Here is a 17784-nt window from a genome sequence, read left to right as displayed (position 1 = left end):
TGTGTTATCTTGGAAAATACTCCCCGCAGCATTCTTATCAACAGTTCACTATCGCCCACACTTACTACTCTCTTGGATTTACGGTCTCTCTCACTCGAATTTTCATCTCTCACGCTCTCTCACTCGAATTTTCATCTTTTTCTTCACTCTCTCTCTCGAATTTTCATTTCACTCTTTACTCTCTCTTTCGAATTTTCATTTCACTCTTCACTCTCTCTCTATCGAATTTTTTTCTCTAACTTTACTCTCTCTCTCTCTCAAATTTTCATCTTTCTCTTCACTCTCTCTCGAATTTTCATTTCACTCTTCACTCTCGCAATCTCGAATTATCATCTCTCACTTCACTCTCTCTCTCTCTCTCTGTCTTTCTGTTTCTCTCATTTTATCACTCTCTCTCATAGACAAATTCAGAGTCTCTTGCTCTCTTGACAGAGAGGACCTGGAGTCCTAACTCCGCCCCAATAAAGGCGTATAATCAACCAGTCAATCAATCTCTTCCTCTCTGGCTCTATTTCTCCGGTAGAAATGGTGTTGGTGGGAATGGTTTTATTCTTTTATTTTAGGGTATATTATTCATCCTTTTCAGAAAGTCGTCAATTGTTCGTTGAAACACCGCCGATCTAACGTAGTTACATCACAATATTATACTATTTTTATTAAAATTGCATTCAATCATCATTCTTATTAATAATTTGTCATACGAATCACAAATCTTTCAAATTTTCATCCCTCTCTTCACTTTACTTTGTCTCTCTATCATTCTATCTTTCTTTCTCACACTCTATTCACTCTATCTCACACACACGCTCTCGCTCACTCAATCTCTCACACTCTCTCACCCTCTCCATGATAGGCGCGCGCATCTTGTTGAGGTAGGAGCCTTCATTGAGAGTTGAACAGCGCAACCCGGCTTCAGTAGTTGCCGGCTTTCCGTGCCGTAAGCATCCCTAAACAATAAGATTGTGCGCCATTGTTGAAATTTCACCCACCATAAATACGCGCGCGTCACTGTTCCTATCAATTCCTATACAACCATAACTATTTTTCCGAAATAAACTTTCTTAGGACTAATGTTTACTTGAATAGTGTGAGTTTGTCATACTTGTCACCTATATAATATATATTTTTTAAAACATAAGTTATATTCTACTAGTTATACTTTGAAAACATGTTTTCCATAACTTTTATTCTTTATTCTTACAATAAGTGCATAATTGAAATGATGATCGGCAGAGGAAAATGACGATTCTTGTGCAAATGCTCTCCCGAGTTTAGATATAAGATTACACAAAGTCCGAATTATGTAATGTCACTTTTTGCTATTAAAAAGAACGACTATAGTGAGGTCCACGTTATAATGGCAGTGGATAAAGATAGAAGAATAGCGATGCCAATTCTCTGCATTAATTAATTATGTGACAAAACTGTCAGCAATGTCAAAGTGGTTTGAAGCAAACGGTCTATCGTTAAACTATAATAAAAGCATTCAATTTAGCTCTGCTCGTAATCAAACAGCAGTGAAGAGAGTACATCTTCCAATAATTGAAGACAGTGTTAAAGTGTCCTCTTCAACAAAATTCCTGGGACTTATAATAGATCAGAGTTTTACTTGGAAGGAGCATATTCAGGTCCTTGCAAAAAAAAACTAAATCAAGCTTATTTTTTGATTCTCACCCTCTCTCACTCACTAGACAAAAGCACCCTATTGGCCGTCTACTACGCATCAAATCAAATCAAATCGTTTATTGCATAAAAATATATACAGAATACAATTGAAAGGAAAGTAGGCATATGTCTACTCATATCTAAGCTATGGAACCATTTTATTTATTTATTTTCTGGGGAAATTCTGTTGATAGCGGTAAAATTTTTATAATCCAGAAAAAAATAATAAGAGTCATTTGTGGATTGAGATCAAGAGATTCTTGCAAAGCATTCTTCAAAAACCCAAACATTCTAACGCTACCATCTATTTTTATCTATCAATTGTTAGTTTTTGTTAAACAGAATTTAGATAAATTTCAATTCTGCACAGATAATCACGGGTATAATACACGTAATAGTAGTCTCATTGCTTTTCCAGTACATAGGCACACAGCTCTAGAAAAAACTCCATTCTACTCTGGAATACGTTATTTTAATAAATTACCTGCAGCCATCAGAAATCTATCTACAGAAATCTACAGTATTATAACAATACATAGGGATATTCTAATTATCTAACGGCTACTAATAAATAAAAAGTGCCGGTTGCACAAAAGCTTGTTAAATTTTAACCGTGATTAATTCCACGAGAACAAATCAGAGAAGCCGTCTTATCAAAAAAGCCTTCTTTGATTGGTTCTCGTAAAGTTAAAATTTAACTGGCTTTTGTGCAACCGGGCCAAAGAGTGTCAAAGTAGGTAGATAAAATGGTAGGTAGAAAATGTTCAATGTTCAAATATTAATTCAACTTTTGGTGAGTCAGGAAACCAACAGATGTAGAGATTTCATGAATGATTCTCACTGAAGAAGACCTCCTAAATCATCCTTTATAGGCCTCAGACTGCAATTATCGCAAAGGGAGATTTAATTAGAGGCTTTATTTCACTAATAGGTTGATTCTTCGGATTTAATGGGACATTAAAGTCTCACAGTCGCTGACACCAGAGTTTTCCATTGCAGTAAGCGCTGGCATAGAGCCAACCTGCTACTTCTATAGAAGTACCACCTTCCTACCTGCCTATGCTTTTAGCCTACCAGCTTTATTAGGCCTGGAGCGCACTCAAAGGAAAATTCATTAGATCCTGAAAAGCATATTTCTCCGTAGCGGAAAAGGGCTCACAGCAGAATAGTGAGCTGGTTAATCGTTTAAATGCAAGCACGAGTATTTGTGATTGTTTAAACTTATACTTTATACAATATCTCCAACTGAAGTTCGACATTTCTCAAGTGGTGTTTCACGAATCTAATATAAATCTTAATCTAATAGAGGCTCACATATAATATAGAGGCTTACTCTAAAAGTGCTCGACATTTTTCAACTAGTGCTTCACAAATGTAATATAATAAACTAATAACTAATATAAATTTGATACAGGCTAACTTCGAATTTCACTCTAAAAGCTGTCAGTGGGCCTGCTTGTACTCTAAGGCTAAACTCAGCTACAAATCAACTTTATGATGGTTGCTCAAAAACAGTGTAACCAGTGCATTCTCAAGCACTAATCATTCACATTCTATTAATTTTCATCACCATTATCATCATCATCAACAACAACATCTTCACTTCAGTGATTAGGTTCATTAATTAACCTGTTCCGGTACCCATCTCTTTCTTGGCCTCCCTACATCTCTTTTTCCAGTAGGTCTATCGTTTTGGACTCAGGCATTCTTCCAGGTGGCATTCAATTCGAATGACTGCACCAGTTCAGTCTATTTTGTATAATTCAATCAATCAATCAATTTATTTAGCCTGGCGATACAGTAGTACATAAGGCTACGTAACAAGATATTTTATAAATAATATTTTCTTTATTTTAATTCTTCCATACAGAGGAGCAACCGATAAAACCTGTCTCATATCAGTATCTCTGACTATTAATTCTAGTGCAGCCAAATACACTCCTTAGAAACCTCATTTCTGCAGCTTGAAATAGAATTTTCACTTCCATATAGGAGAGTCGGAACAGCAATAGTATTATAGAACTTTATCCTCGTTTCTCTTCAATTCGTTAATTGTATTCTCCATAGAATACAAAATGAATATCAATAATTCCATATATTTATTTAGCGTAGGGCATTTTTCGTCAAATTTTTAATATTTCACACTTTTATCAGTGCACGTCGAGGGATGAAATGCACTGTATTGCCTGGGGACTGGCTACAGTGAAGTCGTTAGCCTCGCCCAGGTCGGCACGTCTCTCACACTCAAATATAATGTGGTGAACTGTCTGCTCCATCGCCCCACAGTCACCTACTGGGGAGTTTGCAGTAATAATTTCATGAAAATGAATATCAATTCTGTAAAACAAAATTTCAATAGTTGCGACAAGTTGAATCGTTAATGTAATCAATCATTTATTTGATTACACAGATCCGTCTATGTGGGGAAAATATTCACAAATTTGTTTTTAGATATGTTGTCTATGTAAATGTATGTTGTGTACTGTGAATTGAATAAATTTCCACTATTTCCACTATTTTCAAAACATACATGAATACGTCTTGTACTTACTAATACGTATTTACGTAATCATGCACTTATTCATGATTCAAATCAACTATCCTACAAAACTCTCATGCTATAAAACAAGAGTTATTCATTCACCAGTTAGTAGTCTACGTCGAATCCCATTCAGTTCTATTCCAAGGAAACCTTTTGAAGGATGAAAATAAAGGAGCTGGGTCTAGTGACCCAGAAACAGTTTCGGTCTTGTTTGAGTAAGGCGGCAGAACAATTCACAGATTTACAACCTACGGCAAACATCTTCTAAAGCTAACGGTTCGCTATATGGAGTTTTCACCTGCTACGCTGCGCTGCTACCTAGGCACGAATTTATGGGCTGTCATAAAAATATTTCAAATCGCTGAGTCAAGGTGTTTTTCCATTGTGGTGTATTTTATGAATTTTCCATGAAGGCAGCACTGACAGGTCAGATTTTATCTGCTTGCTGATCCATCATGTTCGAGCTCTATGGTCAATAAACAATAATTCTTCGGATTTCGAAGAAAAATGATTCACGAAGAAATAGTTATTTGTGCATCTAGGGACTAAAGTGCAACTTTTTCTCCCTGAGGGAAACTGTTGTCGCCCGATGGCGTAGCCGAGGGCGACAATTTCCCTGAGGGAGAATAAGTACTTTAGTCCCGTGATGCACACAACATTTTTCCTCCACATACACCAATACCTATAACAATGAATAATTTTACTACATCTCCACGCTTTCACACTATTTTTTTAAAAACAAAATTTAGCTCACCTCTGATAATAATTTGTTGATAGTTGCTAGTTGATAGTTGATAGTTGATAGTTTGTAGTTTCCTTATGAGTCACAAAATTCCATGTCGCGTATTAACTATTATATATAGATAGTTTATAGTTTATAGTATAGATGATGATTGTTGATAGAGATGATTGTTGATAGTGTAAAAGCCTACTTCTGATAGTAATTGTTTATTGTTATTGTGCACCCATCACAATTTTGAAAGACCGTGTTCGGGGTTGATAGAACAGAACTGGATTGAAACTGGTGCGTTGCAGCCACTGGCATAGGCCTAGTTGAAGTGTGATCAACATCGCTGGAACTGGATTGAAGCTGGTGTGTTGTGGCCACTGGCATAGGCCTAGTTGAAGTTTCATCAACATCGCTGGAACTGGATTGAAACTGGTGTGTTGTGGCCACTGGCATAGGCCTAGTTGAAGTTTCATCAACATCGCTGGAACTGGATTGAAACTGGTGCGTAGCAGCCACTGGCATAGGCCTAGTTGAAGTTTCATCAACATCGCTGGAACTGGATTGAAGCTGGTGTGTTGTGGCCACTGGCATAGGCCCAGATGAAGTGTGATTTAAATCAATGTTGCTTGTTGTTTGGTTCAAAATCCTGTTTGCTGTTTGTATTTTATTTCCAATTGATTCTTCAATATAGCCTTCGGCGACAGTAGTACTCTTCCATCCGCCATGTCTTTTAAGCTGGGTCATTGTTCCTCCAGCATTAACCAGCAAAGTAGCTGAAGTCCGCCTTAGAGCGTGTCCAGTATACAAGTTAGGATTGGGAAGTTGTAAGTATTGTGCAATACTCATGGGTATTTTTCCCAGGGAATTTTCCCCATGGCTTGATTGTAGCATCTCCCATTTTTAAAACTTAAAAATAGCCGGGGTGATTTTGTTGTCTTTGGTCTTAAATTTAAATACTTTCTGAAATAATATAAGTAGTCTATGTCTCGTTGTGTGCCATTGATCACAGTGAAAACACGTCCCTTGTTGGTTTTAGAATCAGGTACATTAACTATGAGAATTGAATCTTTGTCCTCAATGTCACTAACAGTCATATTGCACAATTCACCCATTCGGCAAGCTCCACAAATACCAAAAATCAAGGCTACTTTTTTCAATAAGTATTGTTCATCTGGAGCATTTAACAGGAATTTATTTACCTCCTCTTTGGTGAATGTTTTAGACTTCTTAGGTTGATAGCCTACATTTTTCTTTTTCAGAAAAGCACCCACTTTCGTAAAATTACTGATGTCTATGTTGTGTTTCACAATAATTGTTGCTTTCAACATTGAATAAATGGTCCATAAATAACTTGGGCTACATACCTGTGCTTGTTGTGAGAGGTAAACAAGGATTACGTTTTCTGAAATTCTTACTGTTCCACCACAATTCTTCTTGCACCATTCAACGAATAAATCATATCGCTTGATGTATAGTTCCTTTGATTTTTCCGGAAGCAAATTTTCAGTTACATTTTCAGCTTCGTGTCGAATGTTCGGCGGAGTTAGAACAAACTCCTCATCACTCTCACTTTCCATTTTATAAAAACGAAAATAACTTCTACAATACCGGTAGCAGATTTCGAAGATCTTAGTAGGTAACCAAGAAAAAACATAACCTGCAATCTTGTTTTCTGTGCAGACACGCTCAGTCGTCTCTGTTAAAGTGGGTTTTCGTTTATGCGTAAATGCCGTCGTCGACCATGACAGGGAGAGAATCTCAGATTGGGTAGATTTCAATCTGTCTACATAACTTAAAAGATTATGTTAAATTATGTTTTAATGGAGCAGGTTGAGCTTATACTTTTAAATGGCAATATTTTGATATTATTGAAAATGTTTATTTCTTTATTAATAAAGACAAATAATGAAAAAGTTATTTAATCAGCTGTTTTAGCACACTTGAAATTTGGACAATATGAATGTCAACAATGCTTGCCGTCGTCGACTGCGGAAAAGTTCGCATAAACGAAAACGTACCTTTAGATGAACGCTCTCGTAGAGATGCCGATGACGTTAGAGGTGTGTACTTTTTCATATCCACCAACGGTTGAACATAACCTAACAATCGAAATAGAGCTACTTATTTCCTAGAGCTAAAATATTCCAAAGATCGAAATAGAGCTCTTTTACTTTTCCTCTACCGACCACGACAGTGTTGCCACATTCCTCATTCTTCAATCGCGGCGTTGTCGGACTTCTTCCCATGTTAATCTTATGGGTTTATTTTTACTCCCTTGGGAGTAAAAGTGATCACTTTTCCCGCTGGGAATTATTTTTAGTCCCATGGGAGGAAAAGTAGTACTTTAGTATTCGATTCCAGGGTGTAAAATGAGACTTTTGATAGTAGGTGGAGGAAAAAGTAGAAATCTTGTACAATGATTCTTCGTATTTCGAATTTTTCACTCATCATATTGTTTGCCTTTATAATTCGTTCCACATGAATAAACAATGACTCTTTCGATTTCGAAGAAAAAAGATTCTCGAAGAAAAACTACAATTTTTGAACAATAGTTTTTCGGATTTCGAATTATTCACTCCTCATCATATTGTTTGCTTTTATAATTCGTTATATTGACAAATCTCTTTATCTCCTCATATTTCTCTCTTGTTTTTGTCCCCTTATCCTTGCTTTTTATGGATCAGCTGTTGTTATAGGAGTACGTTTGAGTTTCTTTTCGCGTTTTAAAATTTTGAATTATTAATACAGTATTTTCAGTTATTAGTGATGATTTAGTGAAGTATTATTATTTAATTTGGTTTTCAACTTTCCTAAATTCTAAATTTCTAGTTTATAAATATTTTGGACTCAAAATTGGACAAAAAACGTGTAGTGTAAACATAACCTATTTTTGGACAATTTCTATCTAAATTTGGGAAAGGAATAGTTTTGGGCTCTAAGCCTGTTGTTCCTTTCCCTATCATTCATGGTTGAGAATGATTGTATCTATTAATGTGTAAATGAATAAATAAATAAATGAAAACGGCTCCTATCTAACTTCTTTTCTTTGTGAAAATCTCCGCTTAAACTTTCATGAAGGAGTTTGGTTTTTAGCTGTGACCTATCAAGGTGAACGTCTGCTAATAGCCTAGACAAGCCCCTCCCCAATTAGCGGTTGAGACAAAACAAAATGGCGATTCAAACAGTAAATACAGGAAATGTGTAACATGTAACACCCTCCCCAATTAGTGTTTCATAAAAAACAAAATGGCGATTCAAACAGCAAATGTGTAACATATAACAGTTTGTCAAATTCAAATTCTTTATACAATAAAACAAGCATTCAGTATTCGAGCAAGTGAATTGATCGCCCATATGGACCTCTAGGATCTGTAACGATTTGTTAATACTCCATTGTTGTGCTGTTTGAATCGCTATTTTGTTTTTTCTGAACCGCTGATTGGGGAGGGGCTTGTCTAGGCAAATGGCAGACGTTCACTTTAATAGGTCACGGCTTCCACCAATCACAGTGCTCGGTCGAAAGTATAAATACTGCTGCTCTTTTCTTCAAGTTTTAGTTTTAAAATTTTTTTTACCGGTTAACGGTAATTTGATTTTTAATAAATCTGTGGTTGGGCAATATCTAGTCTCTTTATTAATTAAGTGAGGCTCTATTTTTTGGAGATTTGAGTAGAATACCCATGAACTATTAGAGGCTAAGACCAAGTCAAGAAGTTGAAGTATTCAATTCAAATTGAATTCAAGAAATTTTGTAATAATATTTATTTGTTGGGGCAGATGATGAATTACAAACCATTTCATGACATCACTTACAAGTTGTCAATACACTCGATAAAAAATGTTTTATAGTTTATAATTATTATCACAATTTGTCTGAACAAGAAATATTTTCTTGGGTAGGACAACATCATTACGAAAAGGGCGAAACTCGATGGACCTTGGACTTTTAGGGAAGAAACTCTTACTTTTCATAATGAAAAGACTTCAAGGTACAAGAAACTCAAGTCACGTTTCATGAGTAAACTTTCCCTGAACTTTTAGTACAATTTTCAACACAGGACTAATGTATTCATAAAAAACTAACTTTCCACGTCTATGGAGACAAAAGCGTCTCTTCATTAACAGGAAATTAGACTCGAGCAAGAATGAAAAATAAAGCTTCTGCCATGGAAGTCCCATCTACTATAATAATTCAATGCTGTAGGTCATGGAAAGTCTCAATATAACTTTCAAATTGGTGTTTTTCATCATATGTATTTACGGAAGTTTATTAATAATAATATTTTTTTCCTTTTTCCTTCGTCCTGGTACCCCCAGAAGAAGGGAGTTTATTATAGAAAATATAACAAACAAAAATGGAAAATACACTTATAAAAAGAAATCTTACAAAAAAAAAAACAAATGAAGAATAATAAAAAAGCAAGAATGACAAAAGATAAGAAGATTCCCTTTCAGTGGAAAATTTCAAATATTATAAACCAGACGAAATATAAATTCTCCAAAACCTTCTAAAGAAGGTTTGACTGGAGGAGTCAAGTTTTACATTATATTAAAAAAAAACATAGAAATAGTACATTGATATAATCAATCAGTGATCCCAAAATAAATAATTTTCAATTCAAATCATATCAAAAGAAAAATAGTTGTCAATCTTGAGTAGAAAAAAAAATTAATTGATAATAATTCATTTAATTGTATAGTGTAGCAATATGTAGCAATAAAATAATAAAACAATGGGATTTCAGTTGTTGCTTATCACAAAAAAAACATACACAAGAAAAAAATATATAAAAAAAAGATAATAATAATAATAATAATAATAATAATAATAATAATAATAATAATAATAATAACAATAATAATTTCTCTGATTGCCAATGAATAGCAACCAGAGGAGTTTATTGACAAAACATATACATAGGTGTTATATTATACATACAAAATTGCTAATAATAATCGCATCATGATCAATCTATGCTGATTAGAGATACTATTTCAGAACATGAAACTGAGTCAATGAATCACCTAGAATTTGAAGTGATCTCTGACGGATCATCTCAATGATTAATAGTAGCCAAGAGTTGAATAATATGTTCATTTGAATGGCTGGTATTATTTCATGCCTTAATTAATTAGTCTCTGTGTAATGACTGAATATCGGGACACCGATCTTCGCTCGTTATTTATTTATAAACTATTAATAAACAGAACACAATTCTTTAAAATGATTGGGGAAGGACTAACAGGCACAGCCCAGAACTGTTTCTTCCCCGAATTTTGATTTATACACTATAAATAGTCCAGAAAGTAGGTTATGTTCCAAACACTTGAATTACAAAATAACACTCACTAATGTCATGATTATCATGTCATTAGTCAACAAATTAGATTATTTTGATAAAGTCGATTAAAATTTCTCGCTGATTGATTACACAGCTGGAAATAATTCTGTCTCTCTCACACCCACACGCATCTTCTGTTTCGACAAACGACGAGATTATCATCTGTTTTCCCAACGTTGAATAATTGTTATCCTTTTCATGTCCTTCAGCGAGTTTCACTAGTTTCCTACTCGCTCACTCACTTTTTTACTATCCACAGCTGTTTCAGCCAAGGATGAATAATCCTTTTAATGTCGTTCAGAGACTTTTCTCAAGAATGAGACCTAGTGCAATCGAATCTTTATATCATAAACCTACTATGTTCCAAATTTCGTGAAAATCGTTAGAGCCGTTTTGGAGATCCGTTGAACATTAATAATCAGATATAAAAATAACCAGGTATAAAAATATAAGTGAGTGATATAAGTGAGTGATATAAGTGACTGTTCTCTGGCGGATAAACTCAATGATTAATAGTTGCCTACTCGCTCACTCACTAATAAACAGATATACAGAAATTGCTCGCTTAATATAATAGGATTATTATAATTCATAATCCCATTAATAAACTCCCATCATATTCATAATGATCCCATCATTTATACTTCCATTATCTGTTTAGGAAAGTTATATTTGTAATATATTTCAAGTCTTTTGGAGAGTTGATATCAACCTTTCGCTCTTCTCGCTTCCACGAGATACATTGAATAATAAGTTTGGTTTTGATTCTATCATTTTCCCCCCATTAGGAGCTTTGAAACAATTATTACTCAAGGATTGACACGGAGAAATTAAATTATCATGATGTAACACGCTATTCCTTCTGGATATTATGTTTCAAAATATGTATGATTGATTCCTGAATCCCATAGCCTACACGTCTCCAGAGACAGTTTTCCAGAGAGAAGAATCGCAAAGATTCTCCTCTCACATGATGCGTTTGGAATTTCAGGATTTCGTGATTTTCCGTGTATTGTGCATCACATTTCATCGACAGAGTCTCCATGCATTCAAAGACCGACAAAGCAATAATATTATGTATTCAGTTTTGAGATGTGATAAACGATGGGAAACGATTTTGCTCTTCAAGTCTGCATTATTAAATGAATACTAGAAGGCAGTACTTGAACAGTGAGAGAGAAAGAGAATTTGTTTCTGAGTTGGTGTGGATCTGTTAGTGATTGGAAAGAGACAGCGATTTGCAATGTGAAAGATATGAATCAGCGCGTAATGTCTGGATGGTCAAATCCAATTATTGAAATTGTATGGGTGGACGATTCTCATTCGAAGTCGCTTTGTCTGAATGCTAAAACTAGGATTTTATTGGATCAAGTTGGCCACTTACTGGAATAACTTTTTCGAAAGCAATCAATCAGTTTTATGATGTAAGGATATTTGAGGATGCAGAGAAATTTCTGTCTTAAATGACAGTGAAAACTGGCAATGAAAAGATTCTAGGTTCGATTTCCAAGTTTGGTAAATAAAGTATCTATTTTCGTGACGCCCATCAACTATCAAATCTGTCGTAAATACTTCCACAGCTGAGCGCATAGAAATATTTTCGTGTCATGTTATTGTGGAGGATATTGTGAATAGTCTAGTGCAGAATATCAAATTATCATCAAAACAATGCTCTCATCTAGCTAGCATAGACTACTTCTTGTTTTTCATTCTTTATTAAGTCTTACAATAGATTGATAAAACAATATAAAATCTATAGCACCCTTCATTTAAAAAAAAAAACTTTAAAATAGTTCAACAACTAAATCGTTTATAAAAAATATAGGTTATGAATCGTTTATAACCTGAGGATGGTTTAATATCACCGTTACTAGTTGTTACACTATTTTAAAGTTTTTTTTTTTAAATAAAGGGTGCTATAAGTTTTTATATTGTTTTATTAATTTAAAAAGTAGCCCATGTGAATGAAGTGTTTTTTCATACAATAAGTACACATCATCAAAATGATAGGGAAAGAAAAAACCGGTGTGGCGCACTCACACAACTTTCCTTGCCGTTATGAAAATTTATCACCTGACGCTAGTGTTCCCGCGCATCTCAAGTCTACTATTCAAAGATTTGAGCCAGCTGGTGACAGGGTAATAACGCTGGAGACACACATAAGGTCTGCTATCTCTTCATAGTGAATGATTTAATAGAATCAACAATAATTTGCAATTGAATAATCACATTTTCTCGAATTTAAAGCTTATTTTCAAATTTAGGTAAACATGTTACTGAACATTAATTGTAGAGATTTTTATGCTCAATCTACTCCACTTGAATTAAATAATAATTATATATTAATTAGCATTTGAATAAATGCATTCTCTATTTAATTCCATCTTTAATTCCATCTACTCCACTTGATTTTTTTGTTTCAATTGTATCTGAAGCCTGATAATTGGGAATCTATCTGCATTGATGGGCGGAGCTCCTGAAATTTTTACAGATATGGGACTTGTGGCAGTTGATAGAGCTTATCAATGACTTTTTTAGATATTAATTTGATCAAAATCGTTGGAGCCGTTTTCGAGAAAATCGCGAAAAACCCTGTTTTTGACAACATTTTCGCCATTCTAGCCGCCATCTTGAATTGCATTTGATCGAAATTGTTCGTGTCGGATCCTTATAGTGAAAGGACCTTGAGTTCACAAATTTCAAGTCATTCCGTTAATTGAGAGATGATATATCGTGTACACAGACGCACATACACTCATACACACACACACACATACACACACACACACACATACAGACCAATACCCAAAAACCAGTTTTTTGGACTCAGGGGACCTTGAAACGTATAGAAATTTAGAAATTGGGGTACCTTAATTTTTTTCGGAAAGCAATACTTTCCTTACCTATGGTAATAGGGCAAGGAAAGTAAAAAGGTATCTTTGTGCTATTCCTCTCCCAAATTTGGATAAGGTTACACATAGTACAAAATAGGTCAAGTCTTGTAGTTCTACTTATTCTCAATGGAGTATTTTTTATATAGATTTGATAGATTTGTTTTAAATAGGAAAGATTTTTTGAGGAAATTAATGTTATTTCCTGTGTTTTATCTTTTACAGGTGTACTCTCCTAGATATTGATGGTTGACTTCGAAGAAAGCCGACTCCTCAAATGTATGAAAACGTTCTGAATAGTGACCCTACGTTATCAGTCGAGGTCAGTCCAAATACACTGCCCTATCCACAAACATATACAATAGTTACACATCTTGAAATAAAAACACATAGATGTTGTCAGTTTTCTACACTTTAATTTGGTACACGACCATGGTTTCGTGACCATGAAACACACGAAACCATGGTCGTGTACCAAATTAAAGTGTAGAAAACTGACAACATCTATGTGTTTTTATTTCATCATGGAACGTTTCTACAACATCGACCACAACTCAGTTGAAGTTACACATCTCTTAACTCTAAAGGTGCGTACAGATTTACGCGCCGCGAACATGAGCAATTCACTTTTAATCAGCTGATGCCAAGCTTTTTATATCTGTATCTTACCGTTTCTGTAAAAATACAGATATAGTCAGCTGATTAAAAGTGAATTGCTCATGTTCGCGGCGCGTATATCTGTAAGCACCTTAATACACGTGGTTATTTGGTAGAGTGGACATTACTGTCCAAACTTCAGCGCCACGTCATCAAACAACACAGTCATTCTTTTCTATACCCATTCTCGTGCAGTTTATATTCTATTCATTTGATACATTTACTCTTAATAGTTGATTGGTTGGGAACCAATAACAGTAGATGAAGATACTTGATGTTTGATCCTAACTCACAAATTCACTTTTAATCTGAATATACTATTATATTATCTTATACTTATTTATCCTTTCTGAATATAATATTATACTCTTCTCACACTCCAGTGAATAAATGAAACCATACTATTCTTGATGCCTCTAATGCCCTCAAGAGATACAGCCTTATACTAAATTATCAACCTGCTTTCGATTTCGAATCTCACCCTCATTGTATAGTGAGATCCACGCTATAATGGCAGTGTTTGATTAGCAATGGTATTGCTATACTTGTCTATCATTCAACGAAGCGGATAGCGCTATCTCTTTCTCGCTTTGCTCTGTTGCCAGATCGTCATTCAACAATGTAGAATTAATAATTAATTAGCAACATATTTCATCTTAATTATGAAAATTCACCATTAAATTAAAGAAAAATATACTTTCTCGCTCAATAAAATTGATTAATAAATTCAAGTGAGAATGGAGAGTATAAAAGTTATAAGTGTTTAAAGTTTTGATCCTTGAGGTATCCTTATGGTTATTAATTGATCTTTCGCGTGGTGTGTGGTTTTTCATCATTACTAGTGAAATATCCAAGTTGTACAGGGTGAAAGTGATGAGTTTGTATAATTTTGAAAAACCCACAAAAAATACCACTTTTTGAAAATTCGTAGCTCCGGAACCGAAAACGGTAGAGTCCTGCACGACCACTCAATTTATTGGAAATTCTATTTTATTCAATTTTGTCGAGAATAATTTTTCTTGAGAAACTCAAGGTTTTCGAGATTGAATTAGAAATTCGAAAAAAGTCCGAAATTTTGGGGGGTTTTGGGGGTGAAGCCGCCCTCTGGCGTGTCAGCAAATTTCGGATTCGAATTCAGCGCCCCAAAATACATATAGAACCGTCGAGAAAAATTCTTTCGGGGCTGTTTCCTGGAAAACGACCATTTGACTGGACTAGTAGCTAATATTACATCAATAAACCTGTATCAGCTACCGTACATAGGAGGCATTGACAGGACAGAGGATCGGCAACGTTGATCTCCTATCTTTCTCCACTGCCATTATAACGTGGACCTCACTATAGTACGAAAAAGAGTAGGAAAACATTAAATACAATATCACCATTACAACTGCACAGGAATTAAAATAGATTGAATACAATATCACTTTCACCACAACACAGAAAATAAAACCACCTATTATTTTTCCCCAGGCAAACTACCATCTCTCTCAGACCGTCAACGCTTTCGAAAGATACAATGATCACGGAAATCATACTTGAAATCTACATAAATCACAGTTTTAAATAGTGAGAGTGAACAATAACTTGAAACATGTAGAGTTATTCTGTGCTATTCGGAATCGTCAACTCTTTTCCGTCCATCAGTAGGTTTAGAAATAGATAAGAAGATGTTATGGATGAAAAATATGTTGAGATCAAATGGACACTTTTAACGAATCAACTATTTATGAATTGATTTATTTCAACGAATGAATTATTTCACCGTTTAGTGCAGTTCAGTTTCAATCAACTTAATTCAGAGTTTACATGGATGTGAATAAGAGCAGACTGAATGTAACCAGCATGTTTGAAAATTAGTGACAAACCGGTAACCATTTCGCCATTGAATTCAATCTCAGTTCAGTTCAGTTTCAATCAATTTAATTCTATTATTTGAATTTCAAATTGAATTTAAATCAATTACTTTTTCATCAAATCATTTTCGATTTTAACCCCATTTGATACAGTTAAATTCGAATAAATAATATTTAAATCAAATCATCTTTGATCCCATTCAAATCGATATAGAAGAATTCAATTAAATGGAATTTAAATCAAGTAATTTCAATTTCAATCCTATTAGAATCTATACAAAGAATTTGAAACAACTACATCTGAGTTGAATCATTTTCGATTTAAATTTCCATTCGAGACTGTTAAATTCAAATAAATTACATTTGAATCTAGTCATTCGCGATTTCAAACCCAGTTCAATTTCCCATTCAAATCGATACAGTTGAATTTGAATCAATTACAATTGAATTAAGGCATTCACGATTTCAAATCCAGTTCAGTTTCTAAGTGTTATGGTGGTGAACAAGAAGAAATCGAACAAAAGTAGGGGTAAGAAAGGAGGGGGCGTTGGGGGTGAGATGTTGAACCGCAGCAACACTTGGCCCGTTGTGGTGGTACGACTGGAGGACGGAAAAGCGGCGACAAAGTTGGACGCCAACTGCAATGAGAGAGGTGGCGAGCCTGATCTGCAAGAAATCGGCGCCGATAAGATTTCCTCACCGGCTGACAAGAAGTTTGACCTTGGACTTCCGGAGACTACGCCCAAGCTGGGCACCCTGGACCCCAAGAAGACGGCCACCCTGAACAGGCATTACTACCTGGAGGGTGGTTGGGGATGGGTGGTAGTCACAGTCAGCTGTTTGGTGCATATTCTCTGTCATGGTCTGCAGATGTCGTCAGCTGTCATCCTCCAGCCGGCCGCTACAAAGTTCGATGCCAGGATATCTGATGCAGGTGAGTTGGATCACAAAAATCAATTATTATAGTAATTCTATTGGAGTTATCAATTTCGAAATTTCAATTCTTATAATCATGTTTCCAGCTTTATTCCAGATTTTTTGTACGAGGGTAATTTTTTCAACCTCTGATTGGCCATGAATAAAAGACGAATCTATATAACAGAATAATTTTCCCACTAGGAGTTACTTACACTTATAATTATTATTCATCAACATAATTGTAGTCTTGAAGGCTGAAGCATTTTTCATATGGCGTTCTCCTTTCCCACCATACAAAATGTCAGATTAGACATAAAAATGATGTGAGAATAGAAAGTACGATGCTAATTAATAAACTCCACTAAAGTCATTATCAAACAAATTGAATTTAGAATATTATAAACTTTTGGCACAGTCATACTAGTGGACAAGCCTACCAAACCCCTCTTCATATAATGCAAATCAAATCTTCATTAATTATTATTAGACGAAATCCCAATTAAATGCTGTAAATAGCCCCGAAGACTTCTGCTACTGCAAATATTGACTACAGGGCAAACAGCTATATGGAAATTCGATGAGCGCTACTATACAAAAATTATTTGTCAGCCCGGGAATTATTAAAAAATATAATACAAAATAATTATTGTATATTAACGCTCATCGAATTTCCATATAGCTGTTCGCTCTGTTGTCAATATTTGCAGTAGCAGAAGTCTTTTGGGCTATTTACAGCATTTAATTGGGATTTCGTTTAATAATAATTATTAATTAATTAGCATTTGAACAAATGCAACATCCAATTTATTTCCATCTGTCCAAATCTCTATTATTGTCATGAACAAACATTGATTGCATGGACAAAAGTCAATTGAACATAATTATGCTGCTGCCTAATGAGTTTTAAGTGGGCTATGACGTTGTTTTAGAGCTCCTTGTTAGTTTGGAAGCTGCACCCTGAAAGTCATTCCTTGAGTTTGGGGAAAGGTATAAGTTACCAATGGTCAAGTCAGGTTTGTATGGTGGGTGATTGAAACTTTCTCACTTGATTTACTGGAGAAGCTGTTTGGTTGCACCAGCACTCTGAGGCCGAGTTTTCAAGGATCACATCGATTACGGAAGTTATTTCAACTGACATGTTTCAATTTTCCTACATCATTCACACACATCATGACTCATAACG

At 34.8% G+C, this 17784-nt stretch overlaps 1 long non-coding RNA gene across 1 annotated transcript; it reads left to right on the top strand.

The window, feature by feature from the left end:
* Positions 1–929: 929 nt before the first annotated feature.
* LOC120352480 lies at positions 930–15810 on the top strand. Its single transcript, XR_005571865.1, has 3 exons — positions 930–1087; positions 13396–13492; positions 15301–15810. It is a non-coding gene; the product is annotated as an uncharacterized LOC120352480 (long non-coding RNA).
* Positions 15811–17784: the final 1974 nt, after the last annotated feature.

Source organism: Nilaparvata lugens, chromosome 7 (assembly GCF_014356525.2).
Source record: "Nilaparvata lugens isolate BPH chromosome 7, ASM1435652v1, whole genome shotgun sequence".
NCBI classification, from domain to species: domain Eukaryota; kingdom Metazoa; phylum Arthropoda; class Insecta; order Hemiptera; family Delphacidae; genus Nilaparvata; species Nilaparvata lugens.
This window is presented reverse-complemented; position numbering and strand designations above follow the sequence as displayed.